The 18,782-nt window shown below is 36.7% G+C and overlaps 1 long non-coding RNA gene across 1 annotated transcript; it reads left to right on the forward strand.

Annotated features, from left to right (window-relative positions):
* Positions 1-220: 220 nt before the first annotated feature.
* LOC143682933 (uncharacterized) lies at positions 221-18,026 on the forward strand. Its single transcript, XR_013175372.1, has 3 exons — positions 221-299; positions 17,079-17,168; positions 17,899-18,026. It is a non-coding gene; the product is annotated as an uncharacterized LOC143682933 (long non-coding RNA).
* Positions 18,027-18,782: the final 756 nt, after the last annotated feature.

The following is an 18,782-nucleotide window of genomic DNA, read 5'->3' on the forward strand; positions in this document are numbered from 1 at the left end:
GAAGCAGTCACGTGGCCAGCCCAGATTCAAATGAGGGGAAATACACTCTCCTTCCATACAGGAGAGACATGCACATGCAGGTAAGGAAGAATTGATGGCAGCCATCTTTGTACACTAGATATGGCAAAGTGCATTCTCAAGAATCCTTCTTTGTCCTCATAAAGTTCTGAGTTGAGAACCTGTTCAGGGTTTGTTATGTCAGAGAGAATGCGTGGCTCCAGTCTGATTTAACAGTCAATGCTCGGGCGCCCAGGGTGGACAAATTCAGGAAAGTACAATGTCTTAAGAAGGCTTTTTCGGTGTGCTTTTGTAGCCTAGACAAGAGTCTAATATTATACACTTTCTCTCCTAAGCTCTTTAGTATTGTTAATAATATTATCTCTAATAAGGCAAAATGTTCATTTAATAGGTGTGTATGTGAATCTTCCAAGTCATATTGGGTGATTGGGAATCACAGTTTTTAAAGAAGAGGAAAGGGTTCTGAGATGGTGGTTAAATATATTTATTAATTCTATGGAAAATAATCAGGAATGATATTACATTTAAATAAAATACACACTTCGTAAAGCCTTGCCTAATATTTTTATAACACCTACTTAATAAAAAGGGAATAAAATCTCACTGAACATTTTGCTGGGGGCTCTAAGATTTAATTTTAAAACATTCTTTTTTTAAAACTGTAAATTAAACTTTGTGTGTTTAATACTTGGCAAAGCAATCAGACAGAGATATATGGTGACCAAATTGTCGAAGTTGGCCGGAATAAAAATCCTGATGGACACAATAGCCTAGAGCTACTTTATCAAAGTCCCTTTATGAACTGGGAATATAGCACACAAACAAAAGCTGAGATTGCAAAGGCTTCTTTGCAGACACTGGCCCTACTTGCCTTCATCTCTGGATTTTATTTACATACTCTCACCAGCTGCTATTTGAGCTTAGCTTCTCTATTTCTCATCCCTTGATGAGAAATAGAAAACTCTTTTTCTCATCACTCTGCATGAGGGAGAACAAAAATGTTTTTTACTTTGTACGTTTAATCACCATCGTTGTCCACTCTAGGTGTTCCTATATTAAACCATCTCAGTCTTTATCTTCTCTCTTTTCTTCTGGTTTCATATGTGCCCCTAGCCCTTTTCTGGGCTCAGCTTCACTCAGTGTACTTAGATTATTGTGTTACAATCAGGTAATATTGTGCTACCCATTTCTGAATTTTTACAATCAGTCTTGTCACATAATGTGTACTCCTTCAGCACCAAATGCCTAATCTCTACCTTCTTTCTATCTCCTGATAACCTGTATTCTTAACTTCAACTCTCCAAGTTCACTCACTAATATTAGTTCATATTAGTGGGACCATACAGTATTTGTCCTTTTGTTTCTGGCTAATTTCACTCAGCATAATGTCCTCAAGGTCCATCCACATTGTTACATGCTTCATGACTTTATTCTGTCCTACAGCTGTGTAATATTCCATCATATATAGATACCATAGTTTGTTTAGCCAGTTGTCCATTGATGGACATTTGGGCTGCTTCCATATTTTGACAATGATAAATAGAGCTGCAGTTCATTTGTGTCCTTGCCCACATGTCCTCTGAATATATACCTAGTAATGGGATTGCTGGATCATATGGCAATTGTATACTTAGCTTCCTGAGGAACCACCAAACTGCTTTGCACGGTGATAGTTCCATTTTACATTCCTATCAACAGTGGGTAAGTGTGCCTTTTTCTCTACATACTCTGCAGCACTTTTTGTTTTCTGTTTTTCTGAGAATGGCCATTTTAGTGCATGTGAGATGATATCTCATTGTGGTTTTGACATATATTTCCCTAATAGCCAGTGAAGTTGAGTATCTTTTTCATGTGCCTTTTAGCCGTTTGTATTTCCTCTACTGAGAAGTATCTATTCATGTCTTTTGCCCATTTTTAAATTGTTTGTCTTTTTGCTGTTGTGTTGAAAAATCTCTTTATATATTCTAGATACTAAACCCTTATCTGATATGTGGTTCCCAAATATTGTGTCCTATTGCATAAGCCGCTTTTTTACTTTGTTGACAAAGTTCTTTGATGCCCAAGTGTATTTAATTTTAAGGAGTTCCCATTTATCTATTTCTTTCTTCAGTGCTCATGCTTTGGGTGTAAAGTCTAGGAAACTGCCTCCTATTACAAGTTTTAAAAGACATTTCCTTACATTTTCTTCTAAAAGTTTTGTGGCCTTAGCTCTAATGTTTAAGTCTTTGATTCATTTTGAATTAATTTTTCTATAGTCATTCCTTGACTCTTGATGCTTGCTTGAGACTGGTTCTAAGCAATCTTTCCCTTTAGCCATTGAGTCCTTGTACGTGACTTTTGATAACTGTCCTCTGGTTTGATACAATAAAACTTTGCTAGTAAATACTAAGCCTTTTTTTTTTTTTTCCTATTCTCCTCTCCCTCCCTTTATTCCTTAATCTTTTCCTCCCTTAACTTCTCTCTCTTCCTCCCTCTTGCTTCTTTCTTCCTTCCTTCTTTCTTCCTCCCCTCCCAAATGATTAATCACATATTTAACTATGCAGAGTAATAAACCTAGTGAGCAACCAGACATGATCTCAGCCTTTTGGAGACCTACACTCGAATGATATGGCAAATATTAAATAAAGAACTTCACAGTAAATGATTTGGCTCTAATCATAAATGCTATGAAGACACAAAGGGTGTGATGGAAGAACATGGCAGGGTCTTGAGACCATCTTTGCAGGGAGGGGCAGTGTTCTCCCTGGAGGAAGTGGCATTATAGTGGTAATCTGAAGAGTGAGTAGAAGTGAACTGGGTGAACTTTGATGAGAAGCAGTTTTTCAGGCAGCATAACTAACATGTGCCAACATCCTGGGCACAAAGACCCAGGGAGTGTTTGAGGATCTGAAAGAAATTCTGTGCAGTTGGAGTTTATTAAAGAAGGGAGGGTGGTAGGGATGAGGCTCAAAAGGATGGTAGGAACTGAACAATGCAGTGCCTGGGGACTGACGATAAGGCTTTGGTCTTCACTTAAGTGTAACAGGAAGCTCCTGGATGGAATTAACTAGGGCTGGGAATAAGTGCAGCTACTTTGGCTGCATGGGACAAATTGATCTGGTCTGACCAAGACTGGAGGGAAGGCAGAGATGAAAGGACCAAAGCCCCAACCTGAATGAAACTCTGAGATAATCTACCATTTGTGCTCACTCATTTTATACCCATTAGAGAATAATAGTTTTGTCTTTCATATTAGAAACAACTGTGCTTTTGTTTGTTTTTACTCATACCTAGAGTGTGCTTTGCCTCTACTCTTGACGTATGAGTCCCTGTCTTTTTTCTGAATTAAATTCAGAAGCCTCCTTTAACTGAGACATTTTTGGACATCACATAAAAGTGGAGGAGGATCAAGAGAGTGCTGCAGTACTGTTTGTCGTCCTCTGTGTATAAAAACATATAGCAATCAATGTTTACACTCCATGCAAATATGGTTTCAATTTTGCCCTTGAAATATGAGACGAGATGTGTTGCCAGCACATATTTATTCCCGCCAAGCATCTTCTTATTTCTAGGGTATGCAGACATCTTATGAGATTTTGCTTTTAATTTTTTCAAGCTTAGTTTCATATTAAAATAATGAACATCTGACAAATGGCAGTGATTGTTACCATGATAAGAATATTAGCTGGACTGATGTGCCAACATAAATGGTGCATAGACCATTACCACGAATCCACTAAGATTATCAACAGCTGTCTTATTTATTGGGATTTATTGGGAAGTTACTTGGCTAACTTCCAAACCTGAACTTTGCATTGATTAGAGTCAACTACAAGTGGCTGGAATATTTGAGACTAGATGTTTAGAACTTGTTACAGCTTGGACTTGATCACTTATTACCATATTGAGTTTATTGAGTTTTGACAAATGTGTACCCACTTGTGTAACCACCATTCAAATTACACAGAAGAAAAAAGATGCCTAATAGTCATGACCTTGAAAACTTACTATAGATATGACCCATGCTCATTTACTAATAATTTGAGGTCTAAAAGTTTACTTATGACCAACAATATGGCCTGAAAGGCAAAATATGACACATATTAAATAGAATTCCCAATTTTCTAAATCGATTGTCCTTTATTGGACTCTACTAAGACTTTTCTAATTTTTTGCATTTAGCATTTATGGAGAAACAATTGTATACAAAGAAACAATTGACACAAAGAAAACTGAAATATGATATATATTATTTTAGTGAATATGCAGTGGGAAACAAAAGTTCCATCATGATTAATGGGTAAAGTCCATCATATATGGCCTTGAATATTTTTAGTATCTTTTTCTTACTGCTGTTTTATTTAATCTTTTTTTCCCATTACATCAACAACATGTTTCATTATTTCACTTTATGCATTCACTGCAGTAGCCATACCTTTAAAAGTACCAAAGGTCATATTCATCGTGTGGAAGAGATGCAGAGAAGTTTAGAACATGAGTGTATATTGAAGGTTTTGTTAAACTTATCCAACATAGTATCACTTACTATTTCTCTGAGTGTGTCATTACATTTACATTTTTGTACAATTGGAGGCTGAGTTTCAGTTAAGATACAAATAAAAAGAAATCTACAAAAATCCAGAATCTTCTCCCATTGCTCCCCTGAAATTGCTTGCATCGAGTTTATCAATGATACACTATTTTATCAAATCCCTTGGATTTCATGATTTTTCAGAAGCATTTGTCAATGTTAACCACTTCCCTACTGGATCCCATCATTTACCTTTCTTCTGTCTCCATTTTCTCATCTATAAAATGGGATTATTGCTATATTTAAGTAAAGTAATAAATGTACAGATCTTAAAGCAAGATCTAGTACATAGTAAACATATAAACTTTTTAGCTATTATTATTGATATTTTATTATTATTATTATTTGCCTTTTATGATACTGTGTCCTGGTGTGCATCTCCCTGAACGAGACCCTGAAATGAAAGCTAGCATGAAGGTAGTTTATTGTGAAATGATCCCCAGAAAGGGGTGCTGGCCCAGAGGAGTGAAACAGGGAAGGAGGAAAAGCCAGACTAGGGTGTATTGTCAAATTGGCCATCTCTATGGGAGTGTGTGCAATGCATTTTAAAACTGGCTGCATTTTTGCACTGACTTTCATATACCATTGATCAAGAGTGGCCCTATAGGCATTAATTCCTTTGTACTTTCTGTCTGATCAATTGTTGTGCCCAGCTGTTACTATATGTGAGAAAAGGCCCTGGCAAGAAGGAAGAGGTCCAAAGCTCAGGCTGGATGAGGAGCTGTCAGGTGGCACCTGTGCAGAGCTAGTCGAAGATGGTACAACACTGGTCACTGCAGCAGAGTAAGACATGTGGCCAAGAGAATTTCAAGTGGCCAAGTGATATTCAGTACACACATTCTCTTGGGTTCTCTCTTACCTCCTTAGCCGGGAGAACTTCCTCCTATCTTCTTCACATTTGGCTTCTCTCTTTTTTTTTTTAAAGCTTTTTTAAAAATCCAATTTTGAGGTGTAATTCTAACATAAAATAAGACACATAATTTTAGGTGTACAGTTTGTTGAGTTTTGACAAATGTGTACCCACTCGTGTAACCACCATTCAAATCCAAGTCAACACATATGCAGCAGCCCCCAAACTATTCTTTTGTCCCTTTCACAGTGAATACTCCGTAGCCCTGGCTCAAGACAACCAGTGATGAATAAGGATTTTAAGTATTGTCTTGTGTGTGTTTTAGTCATTTTTCTTCTTTTGCAAAATGCCTGTTCAAAAATTTTGCCCCTTTTTATTTTGGTGGTATGTCTTCTTAGATTGAGTTTTAAGAAGTCTTTATGTATTCTGGATTAAAGTCCTTCATCAGATATATATATATATAGTGAATATTTTTCCTATTCTGTGGCTTTCCTTTTTATTCATTTTTATAGTGTCTTTCAAAAAGTAGAAGTTTTAAAATGTGATGAAATATAACAATTTTTTGTTATGTTTCTGCTTTTTGTGTACATTCATAAACTCTTTGTCTATCCCAATATAAATGCTGTTTTTTTTCTTGCTTAATATGTCTCAAATAGATCTCCTTATCGATGTACAGAAAGATTCCTACTAAAGCAAAATAATATTCTATCAAATGGATATACTTCACTTTAGAAAACTAGTCTCCTTTGATGGTAGTGTGGTTGTTTCCAGTATTTGGCTATTACAAGGATATTGCAGTGGAAGACCATGCATATATGTCAATCTCATGATGTAGATTACATGCAGTTTTAATTTTGGTGGTACCTATTGATGTTAACTTTTAATTCTTCATGCCAGGGAATGGTCAAACTCTTGTTCAGATGTAATGGGAAAGCTCTTTCCTACTCTTGTCTAGATTCTGTTTTTTGCTTATTGTCTTGATTCCAAGTCACATGTGCTCTTCTTTTAGTTTCATCAATGTGTCTTAGGCTAGAGAAGGTCAGACTAATTATATTATTTTATCATGATTTTGTAGTGACTGTAAGGAATTCTTAGTCTCTCAATTTGCAATTGCTTCAAGTTCAATATCAGTCACATTCAATGGTATTTTTGTTACTAAAGCACCACAGTTCCTAAAAAGAAAAAATCCCTGAAAAGTTGCAACATAAAAGGATTTTACTCCTCTCCAACACTTGGACTGCAAAATATTTTCTATATCATTTAGCATCCCTGGAAGGGCTTCTCACTCTCTATGTACTGCACCCTTTCTTGGCACTATTTCTCTCTGCCCTGTGAAAATTATATAGGTTTACTTGGGGTGGGGAAAGGAAGAAATGAACTTTAAGTTCAGTACCTTACAATTAATTTCCCACATTTGAAAAGGTCAATAACCTTCCCTTATTTCTTGTCTTGCGCTGTCAAAACAGTCTCATTGGTTGTAGCATCAAAGTTTTTTTTTCCTTTTTATTGAACTGTTTTATATTCCCTGGGTAGAAGTCATACCTGCCATTGTTGTCTAATAAAAATCAGTGATGGGAAAGTCTAGTAGATTGGGAACTCAAACATTACTTGCCCATGTGCAGGGCTGACTGGGTGTTTATTTGTTCTATTTAAAGAATATGTTAGCTTCATCCTCTTTGTACTACTCTGGAAAAGAGTATAAGAAATGGTTATGCTGGAATGGTTCAGATGACCAGTAAATCCAAACACAACAAACTTGGATAATACATCACTCTGCTTACTCCATTCCTAGCTTTTCTATCTTTGGATAGGAAAAATATGGCAGAGAGGGAAAATATGTGCCCAAGGAATAGAACCCAAATGCAAAGCATTCTTGGGTGACTACTTTGAATAAATGCCAGTGCTGTAGAATTTTAAATAATGAATAATAGAGAAATACTTTAGAAATTTAATGAGCAAAAATCTATCGGACTCTATGACAGATTTATATTCCTCTCAAATACTTTTGAACCTTAGTGTGAGAGGGAGGGAGTCATGGGAGAGACTCAGTAGAGCAACAACTTCCCTCCTGTGCCTTTAGTTCAGATGAGTATTCTAATCATTAATCATGATCTCTTTAATTAAACATATTTAATTGGAATTACTTTTATATCCTTTTTATTCTAATATATTGAATTAGTTTTTTGGTTAGTTGGCTTGAAAGGAATACTTGTTAAGAGCATTGGCTTTAAAGCTGGAGCCTGAGATTGTGTTTTGGCTTCCCTACTTACTAATTTGTTGCCACAAAAAAGCCCTAATTTCTCAGAGGTGAAATAGACATAAGAATATCTAACTTATAAGGACATTGTAAGGATTAAAGAAGATAATGCCTGTTAAACATTCAACATAGTTTCCTGGCAAATAATAAATGCTTAATGAATGCATAAGAAAAAATTAAGTTATTCCCCTTCCGGTATAGGTGTATGTGATAGTTTGAAGCTGTTGTGTACCCCAGAAAAGCTCATGTTCTTTTAATCCATTCTTGTGGGCACAGACCTATTGTGCATGGGACCCACTGATTAGGTTATTTCAGTTGAGATGTGACCCACCTCATTCAAGGTGGGCCCTCTTACTGGAGCCCTTTATGAGAGGATAAATGCCCTAGAGAAGCTAAGATTTGAAATGAAAAGAGCACAGAGAAGCTGAGAGATGGAGCCACTGAAGCCAGAAGCTGAAAGCAACAAAATCTGGGAGAGAAAGACCAGCAGATGTCTCCATGTGCCTTGCCACATGACAGAGGCGCCCCAGATGCCAACAGCCTGTCTTCAGAGTCCAGGTATCATCCTGTTGATGCCTTGAGTCAGACATTTTCATGGCCTAAGATCTGAAAATTGTTAAGTTAATAAATCCCCATTGTAAAGGCCAACTCGTTTCTGGTATATTGCATTTGGCAGCTTTAGCAAACCAAAGCAGCACACTAATTGAATAGGAAATGTGCCTTAGAGATGTTTACTTTCAAAAAGAATCAAATATATGGCAAAACTTATACACTCCCCACCCCCCCGCCCCACATATGCATATATCTAAAATAGTCTAGAGAAAAAAGCTTTTGGTAGCAAGAAATGAATGTGCTTAATCCATGCATATATGCTTTACAATGACTCATTCTAATATTTGTCTCTCTATATTAGCACATTCCAGAAGGATAAGCAACATTTCTAGCACTGCATATTCAGAAAAACACATCTGCATGTATTTTAAGAATCCATCAGAGTGTGGGCCTCCCTGAAGTACAATGCTGTGAGTGTAAGTTTGGCTAGAAATCTTTCGGGGATAGCATCATAACACATCCTATGATTTCATGCTTTGCATGGCTGGCATGGTTCCCGGTGGGACAGGGTAGACACACACAGTACCGTGGTTGTCGAAACAGGTTAAGATGAATCATCTGAAATATGAAAGGATCAGTGAGGACGACCTATTAATTTTCATGTAAGTGTCTGTAACATCATTTAGTCTTAGACTGCCTGTTCAGGAACATACCACCTGCAAATTCTATGTCTTTATTAAATCAACAAAAAGTTAACTTTCGAGTACATGATTGAGAGCTAAAAAGGAAGTGGGGAGACTAGAAATTTGTACAGAGTAAGTTTTAAATGAGATGACTGGAATTATCCAGAGAATAATTTTTATCATCGGTATATATACTTTTCACCCTTTCCTCTTGATTCACATAAATTTAATAAAGAGAGTTTTAAAAAATGTGTGCTGGCCTGTGTTTTATTATGTTATAATGTTTGCATGGTACCGCTTTTCTGTTTCTCACTTCATCAGAACTGTTTTTCATTTGGCTGGACCTCCTCAGCTGTGACGGTGTCGGAAAAAAGCATCTGTAGTTGTGCAATTGTCGACTGGAAGCTGCTCTGTTTCCATGTAACTATATGTCTCTTTGAGACCAAATGGGAGATGCTTAAAGTTAATAAATAAGCAGTTTCTGCATAAATAAAGACCAGGCCCTGAAATCTACACACTTGATTAATTATTTTTTTTCTGTGCCAAGCCAAATGGACTCATAAAACAAGCGATAAAGCTGTGAATTGTACACTCAGTTACAAATGTATTCAGAATAAATGTGGTTTCTATTTGTAAATACAAATATGATTGTGCTATGGTATTCAACCTTAATCCATTACAATAGAGAAAAGTACAAATATATGACCCTTGTGCATGAGACTCACTTTGGTGCTCACCGTAAGATTTGTTTGTTTTTGTTTTCGATACCAAATATGTGGTTCAAAGCCCTGGAATATGTGATCACCTCAACTCCCTCTGGCCCCCCACTGCCCTACTGTCCCTTATAACCTTTAATATTTAATCTCATCACATAGGTACATTACAAGATGATTATCATGTGGGATGTGTATATCTGCGTACATCTAAGTATGGTTTTTAAGAAAGTTATGCTGATAATTTCTTTTGAAAAGGAACCTTTATTATGTTTCTATGAATGCAGTAACTAAGGACTTTCACAAAGAAAAATCTATGTAAGCTATAATTTTCTATTTCTGTGAGAACATATTTTACTACTGTTTGAATAATTTGTTCAAATGTTTTCTTTTAGTGCAATTTTTCTCATTTCTTACAGTGTGGCCATAAGGCCATGACTGACCATAATTTCATGGAACAGAAGGTTGCCTGACCTCAGATTTTGATGTCACAAATTCTTCATTTCAGTTCTCCTTTAGGATCAGATAGATAGGGAACTCAAGCTAGGAAAAAGCAAACACCTGTTTAAAATATAAATAGCTTTGGCAATTGTCTGGCACAGTTAAAAGGATTATGAGAAACATATGAAAGGTAACGGATACACGTTTGTTTGACAATAGAGTTCAAAGTTTCTTTGGTTCTGAAGTTCAACTTTACACACACACACACAGATTTAAAAATATGTCATTATATTGGATTTATGGCTTTTCTAGCCATATAGCCGGAAAGCTGCTTTATAATAAGATTCTGGTAAGCGATTTTCTTATTTTTTAAAGTAAACTAATTTAAAAAGAAAGTCAAATAAAGAATAATTAAGTGGCATATTTGGAAAAGTCAGTACTTCAAGAATACCCATTTATAATTTAAATAAACATATGATTTTCAAAGTTAAGCAGTGCATTGAGGAATATGAGGTCCTCATTAAGAATCCCCAGTGTTTTAGGAAGCCTGGATAGACTCCAGGTAGCAACCAGCCTCCACCTCGCCTGTATTTAATACTCAATACATTCAACTACCCTCTCCAACCTGAAGAGTATGCTGCTCTAACTGTGTGAGCATAAGTTTATAGACCCCTAAAAAGTAAGATGGTGACTGTTTTAGTTTCCTAGGCGGCTCAAAGCAAGTACTATGAAATGGGTCAGGTTCAACAATGGGAATTTATTCACTCACGATTTGAGGCCAGGAAATTGTTCAAATCAAGGCATCATCAGGTCAATGCTTTCTTCCCAAAGACTGGCTGCTGGTGATCCTTGGTCCTCAGTTTGTCATGTGGCAAGGCACATGGCAGGTTTTGTGATCTCTCCCTTCTCGCCTGGCTTTTGTTGCTTTCAGCTTCTTGCTTCTATGGCGTTTTCTCTCCGTGCCTGAATTTCAATCTCTTATAAAGGACTCCTGGTTGAGGTGGGAAACACTTTAACTGACGTAACTTCATCACCTTAATTGAGGTAACACCCACAGGAATGGATTTGACTTCAGAACATGTTTTTCTGGGGTACAGATAGCATCAAGTCATCACAGTGGGCAAAGTCAGTTCTGTCCCAGTACATAGTTTCCAGCTGCAAATTGAAATTGAATTATATCCCTTCTCGGAAGACTTTAAATGACCCCCTTCCTGCGACTCCCTCAGCAGCTATAAGATAAAATCCAAACATTTTGTCCTTCATAACCTAGCTCCTGCCTACCTGTTTAGGCTCAACATTCACCATCATTTACCTTAGGTTTGAGCCACACTAAATTACCTGGTTGTTGACTCTAACAGGATGCTTTCTCATCCTGCTGTGCTTTTGTATCTTATAGTCTCTGCCTAGAATGCCTCATACTTCCTTCACTACCTGGGAAACTCTGGCTTGTTTGCAATTCTCAAATCAGATGCCACCTCCTCTGTGAAGCTCTCTTTAATTCCTTAACCCTATTTCAATCCAGGTAGAGAAAACTTGGTTTGAAACCCTGGATTACAGCCAAGTTCCTCATTCCATGAGCTATCTCTCCACACGACACAAATCTGTGTCGATGTCCATAATTTAAATGAGGAATGTAATTCCGTCCAGCTTGCTATTTAAATAGGAAATATTACTTGTGTGATAAAGGCTTCTAAATTCTGGAAGAATTAAGTGGGTCTTACCTTTATGCATCCTATGAAAAGTATCTGAAGCCAGAAGTAAATAATAATGGAGAAATTCTTTACAAGATGATTCCATGAGTCCATGTGTTGGTCTTTTGAAGATTCTTTGAATGGGTTTTTCAAGTTGTTGCAAGTTTGGAATCCAAGTGCTTCCTTGCCACTTCAAATTTTATTTGTAATGAAGAGAGTGATAAACAGATGAAAACAGTTATATATTTTTGACACGTTTGGATCTAGGTAAGGCTTTATGATGTGTTAATTCTCCTCCCATATTAAGTAACATGTTTAAAAAATAAAGTGTTCTGTATGTCCTCTTATTTTAATCCATCTAAAATGTGTTTTGTTTTGTTGACAAAGCAAATGTACATTTTCATGCTCCTATCATTTTATTTTGTGTTTGAAAATAATGCTCTCATTAACCATTAATTAGATTATTTTGTACTTGCCATTTTAAGCTTTAGTTCCTGCAAAGGACTGAAAAGACACAGGAATGCAATTCACTTAGGAATTCTAATATTTTTCATGAACTTGAGAAGGCATACTTATGTTTTTCTATTGCTACTGTTATTTCATTCCCTTGAATGTTAAAGAGTGAAAAATCTTTTATTCTTTGTCCAAGTTTTTAGAATGCTTGCAATTATTTCTAGTATCAATGGTATTATAGTTTCATTAAAATAAGGCTTACTTTTATGTGTGGTTTAAAACATGATAAAATCCCAGATACTGTAAACACTTTGAGATTTAAATAATCAAGAGCCTTGTGATATTTGGTTGAAAGTTATAGAAACATTTCTCAAACTACCTTGAGAGAAAATGGAAATTTATTGGAAAGATGCTGGGGTGGACAACATAAAGGGGGAAACCCGGTATAGGACAGCTCAGGGGTGCCAGGGACTCGCATCCTCTACTTGTGCTTCTTTCTTGGCATCGGGACTTCTCCCTGGTTGCTGGACGTTCTGGGCTCTCATATTTTGAGTTCCACTGTTAAAAAGGAAAGAGGGATTTTTATCATCTCCTGCAGAAAAATTCTAGGGGAGCACTCTGATTGGCTCACCTGGAAACATTTACTCAACCCTGGACCAATCTCTGTGATCTGAACTAAAGCATATTATAATAGTTTAGGCTGGGTCACACACTCACTCCTATGGTCCAGGCGTGGACGTCGTTGATGCCAGACCAACAACGGCAACAGCCACTGCAAAGAGAAGCCAAGTATTGTGTGTTATGAGCCTTTTATGTCCCCTTCTGTAACATAATGCACATTATAGAGAGAATGATGATTTATATCACATGTCCAATATCTATAATGGTACCAGTGATTTAAAACTGGAAATACTTTGTATGGCATTTAAATGTTTGCTTTGGCGCGGGTATTATTATGAAAAAAAAAATACTATTGAGGCCAGATGTTAAAGTGAAAATTTAATTGAAATACTAGAAAGTAATGGGTTATGAAATTCTAAAGTGTGATGCCAGACCAAGATGAAAATTTGCAAAGGAAGTATCTGTGAATGGGTTCCTGATTCTAAAAACTCCCAACTCTCACTGGGAATATAAACCATAGAGGGAGCAGGGAGTGAGGGCAGATGTGTGAAGAGAATTATTTGAAGAAAGTTATGATTCCCTCTTCACCTCAAGTCAAGAGAATGGGGACTGTGTAGGCCGGTTAAGGTCCCTGCAAGTCGGGAGTCACAGGGACATCCAGGGGACAGGGGAGGGGCTAGATGCTCTTCGGTCAGTGGGGGTGGAAAAGTCATTCCGCTATCCGGATTCTTCGGCTGTTCTAAATGTTCAAGAATGCCCATGTGCTTTCCGCACACATATGCTGTTGAGTGAAGTTAGCATAGAGGCCAACTGAGGTCCACAAGAAGGGCAAACTAGCCCAAGAGGAGAGGTTAGAGGTAAATCATCAGATTCCTTGTGGCAGAGGAAGAAGTACGCAGCCAATGAAAGGAGTTCGTTATCCCTGGTGACGGGAACTACAGATCGGAGGCCACCCGGAATGGGAAGAGCATAAGGTAAGGCATTCCAAAATACTATGATGCTTAAGAGACAGTTTAACTTTCAACAACTGCCAGACATTGAGGGATAGAAACTAACTCAAGACAGGGGCAGTTAAGGAAGAACTTTCCTGCCCCTCCCACCCCCCCGGCTCATCTCTTCTCTGCTCTTTTCATTGTCTCTAGAGAGAAGGTTCAGAAGCCACAGCCAGCAACATGGCACTGGTGGGTTGGAAGCCTAGAGGGAAAGAGGAAGGGAGAAAAAGACACAAGTCCCCTCTCATCGTACTGGTTTCCTACCTACAACAAGCCCCTCTTGTGAGACTGGGAGCAGCTCTAATTTTTAATGAAGTTGGATATTTTCAGCATGACATGAGACTGGACGTTCTAAGTTCTAAATTGAAGCCTCGAAATCTGGGGTGCTCACGGTGCTTTTGAGTATTCTAAGAGTGAGAAAAACAGTCATGGGGTTACAGGTGTTTTATTCCAGGGTCAAGAGAAGAGTTTATATTCTGAATAAATTTGAAAGGGATTGTTGGTGGGGAAAAGAAGGAAGTTTTGTCATTATAACCTCTGAGTTCTGCTTTTTATTATTATTATTTTTTAGTAGATCCGTTCCCCTAACTGAATTATCAGGTTCTTAGGGTATGCCTAACCAAGCAATTCTTGTGGAGAGGTAGATATTTTATCCTATTTTATTGAATTTGATGTGTAGAAATTCTGTGTACTGCACCATTCGTGTCTATGTGTATCAATATATGCATATATGTTAAATTTATATACTTTATTATTCGGTTACTCTGGTATCCCAATATAACGTCAATTATAGGAACAGCTTGCTTGAACTTAAAAATTATTTGAAATTCAGACTCATATTATAAAAGCAATAGAGAAAAATCAACCACTAATTGGAACTTGCAAAATACATTTTTTACAGAATTGAAATGAAAAACAAAATGTCATTTAAATGTTTTAATTGGTTTCAGTTTTACAACTGCAAACCAGATGGTTTCTTTTCAAGTAGTTTACAATGTCTTTGTCGAATAACTGAATTACCAAAGCAGCTGGGATTATTAACATTTACCTAAACAGAAAAACATGTCTGTTATTTGTTTGCTAAGAAAGTACCTACACTGCAGGAGTTTGGCAAACAAATCGCAACTCTAATTTCTCTAGATAGCCTGGTATTTTAATGAAATAGAGAGCAGAGACATGTAAGAGGTACCCATATTAACTTATATTCTAAAATAGATGCTGATTTTTAAATTTTACTTATTTACCAGGTGTCAGATCCTTGCAATCCCTTGTGTATTATTCCAAGTTTATGATTCTTCAATTGTAAAATTTATTTACATTGTTAACGTGAAGAAACTGTTTTGAGACTTATTTTAAAGGCCTGTTAATCATTCTCTTTAACTGCTAGTTAAAATGTTATATTCTAAAAGCAACTGGCCCTTATGAGAATTTGTTTTCTGTTGTAAGCCGAGGATTTCTGACTCTAAACTCTTAGGAAAGACACATTTCTAGATGCTAGCTATAATTGGAGTACTATTTGCAAATTCAATTATTTTTAGAGCCAGTTAAGGAAGGAATCATTTAGGGGGAAGTAATGGTGAGGAGTGTTATCGGGGGAAAGCCTGATTAGAAAATGACAGTGTAAACAATTCGTGACTGTCATTTCCTAGTTAGAATTTTCCTTGGTAATTTACCACTTTAGTAAAAGGATTGAAACAGCTAATCTCATAAATCTATGCTTTGCTGGCTGGACATTTTCGTGGACTGGCTCTAACTCCACCGATCTCAGCTGGAACCCCTCACTTCTTTCGTCACCTGGAGGCTCTGAAAGGCTGGTTGATCTGGGATGGCCTAGCAGTGATGACACTCAGCTCTCCCCCGAGTGTCTCTCACACCCCCACCCCAGCAGGCTGTGTTCCCACGGTTATGGTGAAGGGACTCGAGCAGCAAGAGAACAAGTCCCAGGACACAAGAGCTTTTGGAATCTGTTTTTGGCTTATGATGGACGACATTCTCCGGGCCAAGTTGTGTCCTGTGGTGGAGCCCAGAGTCAAAGCACTAGGCCAGTGCTCTGCCCCAGAGAGGAAGAATAAAGAATCGCATCCACGTTCATGTAGGGTTAACCTTATTCCTTGTAATAGTGTCCTGGGTAGACATACATCACTTATTCATTCCCTGTCGATGGATATTCAGATGGCTTCCGATTGTTTTTACAACTATAATCAATGCATTGGTGCAGCAATAAACGTCTTTGTACGTAGGACTTTATGCCCAGGGTGACTGTTTAACAATGATTAGTTATGAAACATTTTGAACATACACAAATCCGTCCTCACCACTGAGAATTTAGCAGCTCTGCATGCATAAGCCAGTGATCAGGAGGCAGTTGTGTTTTTCCAATGTTCCGCTAGTACAAAAAGTGTTTAATGATCATCTTTATATAAATTTCTTTGTGCATCTATGCAAAAGTTTGTCAAGGCCAGGGTGGGTCACAGTGGCTCAGCAGGCAAGAATGCTCGCCTGCCATGCCAGAGGACCCAGGTTCGATTCCCGGTGCCTGCCCATGTAAAAAAAAATTAAAAAAAAAAAAAAGTTTGTCAAGGCCAGAAACCCAGAAGAATTTCTGTTCAGTTGAGTATGGGCATCTTGTTTTGCCTTTAATTTACTCTCCCTCCAGAGTTGTATAAGTATCCCCCTTTCTCATATCTCCCCACAATGACATAATAATTTATACCAAACTGATGACTCTGAAATTATATCTCATTGCAGTATGTTTATTTTCCATTTCCAGTTTCTATTCTTGCCCCTTTACTGTTTCATATAAGTTTTTAGATCAGCTTGTCAAGTGCCACAGAAATCCACTGATTTTGTGAATTAATTTGGGAAAATATTCATATTATATTTAGGAGTGGTATTCATAAACAAGTTATAAATTTACAGTTATTTATGACTTCTATATGACTTTGAATAATGTTTTACTATATTTTCCATAAAAGTTACTGTATCTCACTTATTAGATTTAATCTTTGGAAATTTAGGATATTTGTTACTATTGTAGATGATGCCTTTATTAAAAAGTACATTTTTCTGTTTGTTGCTATGATATATGACCGGTATTGATTTTGTATACCACACTTATATCAAACAAACTTGCTGGCCTCTTTTATTCTAACTCACTGAAATTATTTATCTGCAGATCCTTAATTATATTTTCTACCAATATAGCATTTTTATTTCCATTTTTTTCTTTCTTTCCAGCCTTCCAGTGAAATGTTGACTAGAAGCAGTGATTGTCAGTATCCCCATCGTGCTTCTAAATTATAAGGGATTGGTTTTAATGTTTCAAAAGTGAGTTTGATATCTGTAATTGGTTTTTTTTTTTTTTTTTTTTAAAGGAAGGGAAGGAAAGACAGAGAGAAGGAAGGAAGGATGGAAGGGAGGAAGAAAGGGAAACATCTTTAAACATTTTCTTGTTTTATTGTATTTTGTTTGTTTGTTTGTTTTTTACATGGGCTGGGGCCGGGAATCGAACCGAGGTCCTCCGGCATAGCAGGCAAGCACTTTGCCCGCTGAGCCACCACGGCCCACCCCTGTAATTGGTTTTGATAGATAACCTTCATCAGAGAGAGAAATTTCCTTCTATTTTTAGTTTGCAGTTAATTTTATTCAATTATGAAAGAGTGCTGAATCTGATCACATTTTATTTCTATTGTGATGTTCAATGATTTTTCTCCTTTAATGTGTCATTGTGGTGAATTTTATTAGCAGATGTCCTAAAGTAACTACCCTTATATTCCTGGATTAAATACATGTCTTAAAATATTGTTTTTTTTTTTAACTGAGATTTTTATTTAGGACTTTCTGTTTAGCTTATAAATAAGATCCTGCTGTAATTTCTCTTTCTTTTATTGTCCTTATCTAGTTTTCATGTTAAAGTTATATTATCCTTGTAAAAGCTTTCTGGTTCACCTTGCACCTCTTAAGATCTCCCCTGTTTCTTAGGTTTTTTTAATTTTTTTGCAATTTTCCAAAGATGCATTTGATGTGTATGAAATTATTTTCTTCTACTGTACTTTAGAAATCTGAGATCTTTTGTCAACTCTGGAAAATTATCAGCCATTTAAAGAAGTATTGACTCCCCGTTATTTCCTCCATTTGGAACTCATCTTCAATTCATGTTAGACATTCTCATTCTACTAGCGCTTCCTCCCCTCTTACATTTTAGTAAAGCTTTCTAAATAATAAATTATTTTGGAGTTTTCCCCGCTTGCTTAAAATGTTCTTGGCTTTTTGGGGGAAAAAAAAACTATTGTGGAAATTTTGAGGAAAGAGGAGAAATAAATGCTTACCTAGCAAGAAATGGATAGTCTAGTCTTCTTTTCTTGATAATTTGTTAATCAATGTCATTCAGTTTTCTGTAAGAATTCCTCAGAATTTGTCCTTAGAAAGCAGTATAATTTTGAAAACGTTCTGGGGTCACTAGTTTTGTTTTTAGCTAATTCATGATGGTTCATTTTGGGCCCCTTCATCAACTGAGTAAAACTTTTTTTTAACTGAGTAAAATTTTTTTAATGAAGTGTTTCTCTTCTTTTGCCCTATTCTGTTCCAAATAATGTTCTGGTAGCAATTGTTCTTCGGAGTATACAAGCTGGTGATAAGCTGTTACAGAAAAATGATTATTAGCAAAAAGCTTGCACTCTAAGTTATGATTTTTATTTCCACTTATATTTCCTGGCAATGTCTATTTCTTTTGAATTGCTATGTCCTAGTTCAAAGGTATCTTTTCATCACTGAAAACTTATCAGAAAGTCTAAGGTTCTTGGCATTCACAACAAGGATTTGTTTCAAATGCAACATCTTTGAATACTGGAAAATAGACACAAATCTGAAAAAAGAGACAGGTGGTGAGGGATAGAGGATAAGACGAGATGCACTTGGCTGAGCTAAAACATTTGAAATATG

This window comes from Tamandua tetradactyla, chromosome 5 (assembly GCF_023851605.1).
Source record: "Tamandua tetradactyla isolate mTamTet1 chromosome 5, mTamTet1.pri, whole genome shotgun sequence".
Classification (NCBI taxonomy): Eukaryota; Metazoa; Chordata; class Mammalia; order Pilosa; family Myrmecophagidae; genus Tamandua; species Tamandua tetradactyla.